Genomic DNA, 8,095 nt, shown 5'->3' on the forward strand with positions numbered 1-8,095 from the left:
AGCCTCCGCTGCCTCATCCCATGACTTGTATTTCTAATCACACGATGTACGATGAATGGGTACAATTCATTAATTTTTAAGATCCTCAGAAAAAGAGATCCTGACTCATCATCCAATATGATCCTCTCCTGATCCTTTTGGTGAGGATCTTAAAAATCTGTCTCATGTTTGTTTATTGTATATCGTGCGGTCAGTTTTTTTCAATACCATTTATGTTTATTTTTAAATAAAAATATTTAAAATAATTTCTAACCACATAAAGTATGATAAACGAACACAATTCACGAATTTCCAGAATCCTCACAAAAAATCGGCGACGATCCGGACTATTGTATCATTACGCTGAACATGCAGCAGCAGCAGCAGCAGAGCTAGCGTTTTTAATATTTTTTGCATGGTTGAAGTTTGGCCGAGCTTTACATCTTTACAAATGAAATCAACATGTTTTTTTGGGATCACAAACTTCACCAAAATTTTTTTGAACAAAAATACTTTCAAAATAAAAAACTTCAAAAGCAACCTAAAATAATACATCAAATAATGCAGATGTATTTTTATCATTTTAACAGTATTTTTTAATAATTAATTCTTTTTGTATAATTTTTTTAATTAGTATCTCACAATAGGATATTAATAATGTGATTCAATCAGTTATTCATTAAATATTATTTTCTTTGTTTTTAAACAAGTTCAAAACATCTTAAGATGCGTGTAATGCCGGTTATAAAAAAGGTCTTTCGCACGCGCATAATAATGTGATTAAATTAGTTGTCAAATGATTTTTTTTTGAACAAATGATATTATTTACATTAAGAGGGATGATGTAGGCTTAGTATCACAATGGGCTAGCAATAATGTGATAAATCAGTTGTTTATTAAATATTATTTTTTCTATTCTTAATGTAAATTCAATAGAATATAGATAGAAATTGAAAGATCGATTTTATTATATGAATTCAACTGCTTTGATTTGGTATATATATATGCTTGGCCCTTACCTTACTCCTTCAGTGCTGGACCTTTGCACATGCCTGCCTTATTCTTATCCCCTTAACTCACCTCCACGTCTACCCCTAATTGTCCCCATCTATGATGATTTCGTATTTATCTAATCTGAATTTGTTTTGTTTTGGAGTTGAGATACTATGGGATAAAGGTGACAGTTTCAAAGATGGTTGATGGTATTTAAGGTTTTTTCTTTCTTACGACAAGTTTTATACAATTATGCAAGATAGATTGCCTGTAAGACGGATATTAGCAATCTTGTCATTTAAATATTTTCACCCTACAATATTATAGATAATTTGACTCATTTAATTTCTTACTCTCAAATAAAAATCATCCGCAAACAATTAACTAAATCCAAATTACACCATCTCGTATATATCATAAAAAGATATGGTTATGAATATCCTTTATTATTTATGTGCAAGTTTCTTTCATCACGTGACGTATAACACAAACTTTATTAGTGTTGATTATATACATAGAATGTGACTATAATATTCAGTTACTTTAGTTGTTAGATAAAGCTAACAAAAGTGTATAATACATTTCTTTAAATTTTACTTTGAATTTATGTTTCATCTGACTAAACATTGTAAATATTCCGACCATTTGTAAGGAAACCCCACTTTTTCATTTCTTCATAAGTTTGATATTAATATAAACATTTAATCAAATAATCAACTCATGAAAGTTGATCAACTAATTTTATTGATTAATTATAGTCATTAAACCATTATTTGTTGGTTTTAGGAGTAAAAACAATGGACTGGTTCTGTTTGGAAAAATATCCACAAAAGGTGAGCCCCATCTGCTGCTGTCCTCTAGTTATCATGGACTACGGAAAAATAAGAAGAATAATGTAAAGCATCGGGGATCTTTCCTTCACCTGAAGTGGATAGACACAAAGCTCTACCACACATGCTGACATGCGTGCCGGCTGCCCCATTTTAAACGTGTCTGAGGATATTGTGGCCCTGAACGGTTGGATCCCGATGGGGGAACACATGATATATTTGGTTAATCTCAGATAATCACATCCCAAATACAGCAAAAACAAGAATTGCGGTTTTTACACCAACTTCAACCCTTGTTCCAAACTTAAAAAAAATGCTGCTTAATACTAAAACTTTAACCTAAAATGCTTGAGTTTAAATCCAATCAATACCCAAATGGAGGCAGATTGTTAGCCCTCCTGTTTGGGTGCCATTTCCATCCCTTCTTATTTTGTGCGGTTATGGTTAAGTCACGTCAACATTTTATATTAATTTTTTTTATAGATATAATACGACAAAAAACAATAAGAATATAAAATGTTGACGTGGTTTAACCGTGACCACACAAATAAGAGGAGATGGGAAGGGCACCAAAACAGGAGGGCAGACAATCTGTGTCCTACCCAAATTTAGGTTCAAATTTGGGTGACTCAAATCTTGAGTGGGCCTTACTTATAAAAAAAATGTGGCTGAAGCAAACAGTTTGTGGTCAACGGCTAGTCCCTGTGTGCGTCAAATGGTAACTATTAGTTTTTCTTAGTACAAATATATATTTTACATTAAGGACATGAGGAGTTTGTCTAAACCACACAATGGGCAACCTAATTTGGTATTAAATTCGTTATTCACGATATTCGAACCTAAGACCTCTTACTTACAAGTGAAGAAGAATATCACCAAACAATAGTACTGAGTGGTTGGTAACTTTTAGTTACCATTAGATCAAAATGCCTAAATTAAAACTAATGGTAACTATTAGTTTTAATCTAGGCATTCGATTTCTGAACCTCAATGGTCCAGATCAAACTCCCTTTCTTTTTAGACAATCATTTGAAAATGATCAAACGTTTCATATTTGCTTTGGACAAATTTAACGGCAAAAAAATTCAACGATTGAAACTTAACCTACCGGTCAAAATTTTAAAATAGTCAACTAATTGTTACTGTTGGTTGGTTGGTGTGATTTGTTCGATTTTAAAAATTTTGTCAAAATTTAAATTTAGGTTATAACATAATTCAAAGTTAAAAGAAAAAAAACCCTTACCGAACAAAATTAGGTTAAAATCATTCGACAACTAATACATTTTATGTCTTGAAATTTAAGTGGACGGTTCGGCGACATTCACTGTTCACATAACTAAATTATGTGTTTTAGTAACTTAAATATTTGAGTTTGTGTCCAAGAGTTGGTGTTGGTCTTATTAGATCTAAATTATTGATCAAAAGCAAAAACGAGAAATTTTTCAAAGTTTAGAACACGATCACGTAAAGTTATCATTGCACTCAAATCATAATATGAAATTTTTTTTTGTATGTTGTACTGAAATACTTATGTTAAGGTCTTCAGCAGGCAAGCTGCACTCTAGAACACAAAGGGAGAAGAAAACCTCGCTTTGTCCTTCCTCTTTAAAGGGGTTTAACTACTAGCCTAGGAGTCTTGTTGTTAGAAGAATTGATGTTTAGAGAACTATTCTTATACGACCGTATACAGAAAATGAAATATACAACCTCACTCAACTACTTTTATTCTACTATCTTAATAACAACCATTTAGTATTGTGATCTTATAATATTCTTCTTTACTTGTAAGTGAGAGGTCTTATGTTTGATTCTCGTCATGATGAATTTTAATCACATTATTATTAATTTATTATGAAGTTTAGCTCACTTCTCTGTTTTTTTAATATAGATATTATTGTTTGATAAAAAAAATATCTTTAAAACAAACTATATTACTTGTATTTCTCTATGTTTTCGGTAAACAGTTCCGCGGGTTGGCCACTGCGAACCCGTTGTGAGGAGACACCTCTTCTCCTGAAGATACCGGGCTATTTTGCCGAGTTTCTTTGTGTATATTTTCAGGACAATTGGATTGGATGTTGATTTGACCTTTCGAGCACGCTAAAATCTGCGGTGCACAGAACAAGGTACTAATCAAAGAAGCTTGCACAATAATTTCTGAAAGAAGTAAAGAAAGCAGAACTTACATAGAGTTTTTTTATTGGAATTGTCAATAAAATTAAAAAAATTAGTAATTACAAATGACAGTATTATTGGCACTTCAAAAATATCATTCTACACTTTTCATAAATGTATTTTTCTTTTCTAATATAGAAAATTTGAAATGTAGAATGAGATTTTTGAAGTGCTAATAACAATTTACATTACAAAAATATGAAATGTGTGTGTTTATACCTCTTTGATTGCTACAAATCAAACAATGGGATCTACATTATGTCCAAAGATAAGTGTATTAGGTATAACCTAACAGTAGCATCACTCCCAACTATTTTTTTTTTTCACGCATTGATGTTATCTTCACTAATGTTCTATACAACTATAAGATGAGTTCCTAATGGCAACTTTTTGAGTGTTGGGAACGTGATTAGAGATTATTAGATATGAATGGTACATCCGAAGTTGAAATATTAAAAAGCAAAATTGGCTCACAGTCATCAGACCTATGATATGATACTCGACATTTTTAATAACATAAGAAGCCACTGTATGTGTTGTTCCGTTAAACAATTTAGGAGCAAACGAAAACAAATCTCGAATGTGAAATAGTTGCTCCGTTCTTGTTGTTAATATACATTCTTATATAGAATGCTTCTATGAGCAACTAGTTCGTTTTAAACAAAGTTGTTTTGAATTTATTCGGAGTTTTCTATTTTAAATTTAATTTGTTTCGTTGTTCCATTTATTTTGTTGTTGTTTTATGTTTGAGAAATGCTAAGCAGAATCTCTTTAAAAGTAGACATTTATGGACTCTCTAACACTTTATATTTTTTAAATACTGTTTTATAATATTAATATGAGAATTAATGTTAAATTGTAAATTCATAGGGTGTTTACATAGAGTGTCCTTGGTATTTCTCTTTTATGTTTGGAAATTTTTATTTAAACCCATTTAACTTCTTTCTACACCCAACTTAAATTTTAAATGTTAATTGTAACATCCCACATCGTCCAGATGATTGATCCTTAAATGTATATTCTCATCCTTACCTAGCACGAGGCCTTTTGGAAACTCACTGGCTTCAAGTTCCGTAGGAACTCCAAAGTTAAGTGAGAATGGGCCAGAGCATTCCCAAGATAGGTGACCCATTGGGAAGTTGCTCGTGAGTTCCCAAAAACAAAACCGTGAGGGAATGGTAATCCCAAAACGGACAATATCGTGCTACGGTGGTGGAATGGGCCTGGGATGTGGTGGACCTGGGCTGGAATGTGACAAATGGTATCAGAGCCAATCTTTGGCTGGAAGTGTGCTGACGAGAACGTCAGGCCCCTAAGGGGGGTGGATTGTAACATCCCACATCGCCCAGATGAGTGATCCTTAAATGTATATTCCTATCCTTACCTAGCACGATGCCTTTCGGGAACTCACTGACATCGGGTTCCGTAGGAACTCTGAAGTTAAGCGAGAATGGGCCAGAGCATTCCCAAGATGGGTGACCCACTGGGAAGTTCTGCTCGCGTGAGTTCCCAAAAATAAAACCGTGAGGGCGTGGTCAGGGCCCAAAGTGGACAATATCGTGCTATGGTGGGGTCGAGCTAGGGATATGGTGGGGGCCGGGCTGAGATGTGACAATTTGGTATCAGAGCCAATCCCTGGCCGAAAGCGTGCCGACGAGAATGTTGGGCCCTTAAGGGGTGGATTGTAAGATCACATATCGCCCAGGGTTGAGGATCATGTAAGTCTTATATGTACATGCCCACCTCCAATTAGCACGAGGCCTTTTGGGAGCTCAGTGGCTTCGGGTTCCGTAAGAACTCTGAAGTTAAGCGAGAAAGGAGCCAGAGCACTCCCATGATGGGTGACCCACTGGGAAGTTACTTATAAGTTCCCAGAAACAAAACTGTGAGGCTGTGGTCGAGTTCTAAAGCGGACAATATCGTGTGAGTTCCCAGAAACAAAACCTTGAGGACGTGGTCAGTGCCCAAAGCGGACAATATCGTGCTACGGTGGTGGAGGGGGCCCAGAAAGTGATCCCGCCCGAGCTGGGATGTGACAAATTGGTATCAGAGCCAATCCATGGCCGGAAGTGTGCCGACAAGGACATCGGGCCCCTAAAATGGGTGGATTGTAACATCCCACATCGCTCAGATGAGTGATCCTTAAATGTATATTCATATCTTTACCTAGCACGAGGCATTTTGGGAACTCACTAGCTTCGGGTTCCGTAGGAACTCCGAAGTTAAGTGAGAATGGGCCAGAGTATGCCCAAGATGGGTGACCCACTGGGAAGTTCTGCTCACGTGAGTTTTCAAAAACAAAATCGTAAGGGTGTGGTCAGGGCTCAAAGCGGACAATATTGTGCTATGGTGGAGTCGAGCCCGGGATATGGTGGGGACCCAGGCCGAGATGTGACAATTTGGTATCAGAGCCAATCCCTGGCCGGAAGCGTGCCGACGAGAACGTCGGGCCCTTAAAGGGTGGATTGTAAGATCACACATCGCCCAGGGGTGAGGATCCTGCAAGTCTTATATGTACATGCCTACCTCCAATTAGCATGAGGCCTTTTAGGAGCTCAGTGGCTTCGAGTTATGTAGAAACTCCGAAGTTAAGCGAGAAAGAGGCCAGAGCACTCCCATGATGGGTGACCCACTGGGAAGTTGCTCGTGAGTTCCCAAAAACAAAACCGTGAGGGAATGGTAATCCCAAAACGGACAATATCGTGCTACGGTGGTGGAATGGGCCTGAGATGTGGTGGACCTAGGCTGGGATGTGACAAATGGTATCAAAGCCAATCCTTGGCTGGAAGTGTGCTGACGAGGACGTCAGGCCCCTAAGGGGGGTGGATTGTAACATCCCACATCGCCCAGATGAGTGATCCTTAAATGTATATTCCTATCCTTACCTAGTACGATACCTTTCGGGAACTTACTGGCATCGGGTTCCGTAGGAACTCCGAAGTTAAGCGAGAATGGGCCAGAGCATTCCCAAGATAAGTGACCCACTGGGAAGTTCTGCTCGCGTGAGTTCCCAAAAATAAAACCGTGAGGGCGTGGTCAGGGCCCAAAATGGACAGTATCGTGCTATGGTGGAGTCGAGCCCGGGATATGGTGGGGGCCCGGGCCGAGATGTGACAATTTGGTATCAGAGCCAATCCCTGGCCGAAAGCGTGCCGACGAGAATGTTGGGCCCTTAAGGGGTGGATTGTAAGATCACATATCGCCCAGGGTTGAGGATCATGTAAGTCTTATATGTACATGCCTACCTCCAATTAGCACGAGGCCTTTTGGGAACTCACTGGCTTTGGGTTCCGTAGGAACTCTGAAGTTAAGTAAGAATGGGCCAGAGCATTCCCAAGATGGGTGACCCATTGGGAAGTTCTGCTCGCGTGAGTTTCCAAAAACAAAATCGTAAGGGTGTGGTCAGGGCTCAAAGCGGACAATATTGTGCTATGGTGGAGTCGAGCCCGGGATATGGTGGGGGCCCGGGCCGAGATGTGACAATTTGGTGTTAGAGCCAATCCTTGGCCGGAAGCGTGCCGACAAGAACGTCGGGCCCTTAAAGGGTGGATTGTAAGATCACACATTGCCCAGGGGTGAGGATCTTGCAAGTCTTATATGTACATGCCTACCTCCAATTAGCATGAGGCCTTTTGGGAGCTCAGTGGCTTCGGGTTCCGTAGAAACTCCGAAGTTAAGCGAGAAGGAGGTCATAACACTCCCATGATGGGTGACCCACTGAGAAGTTGCTTGTGAGTTCCCAGAAACAAAACCATGAAGGCGTGGTCAGGGCCCAAAGCGGACAATATCGTGCTACGGTGGTGAAGCGAGCCTGGGAAGTGGTCCCGCCCGAGCCAGGATATGACATTACTTGTCTATTTTATCTTATTGCATAATTACTATTAAGTACAAAATGAAATTAATACTAAAATCAAATTTATCAATAGACCCACATATTATAACTAACCCGTAGCATCACTTTTTGTTTATTCTGCGTTCATTTCGACTAAAACCCTAAGAGTGCGTTTGTTGCACCAGACTATCTCGGACTGGATTAGCTTCAGGGACTAAGCTAGACTGGCTTAAACTAGATTAAGCTAGACTAACTTAGTGAAGCGTTTGGTGCAGTGTCGGACTAA

This window comes from Malus domestica, chromosome 15 (assembly GCF_042453785.1).
Source record: "Malus domestica chromosome 15, GDT2T_hap1".
NCBI classification, from domain to species: Eukaryota; Viridiplantae; Streptophyta; class Magnoliopsida; order Rosales; family Rosaceae; genus Malus; species Malus domestica.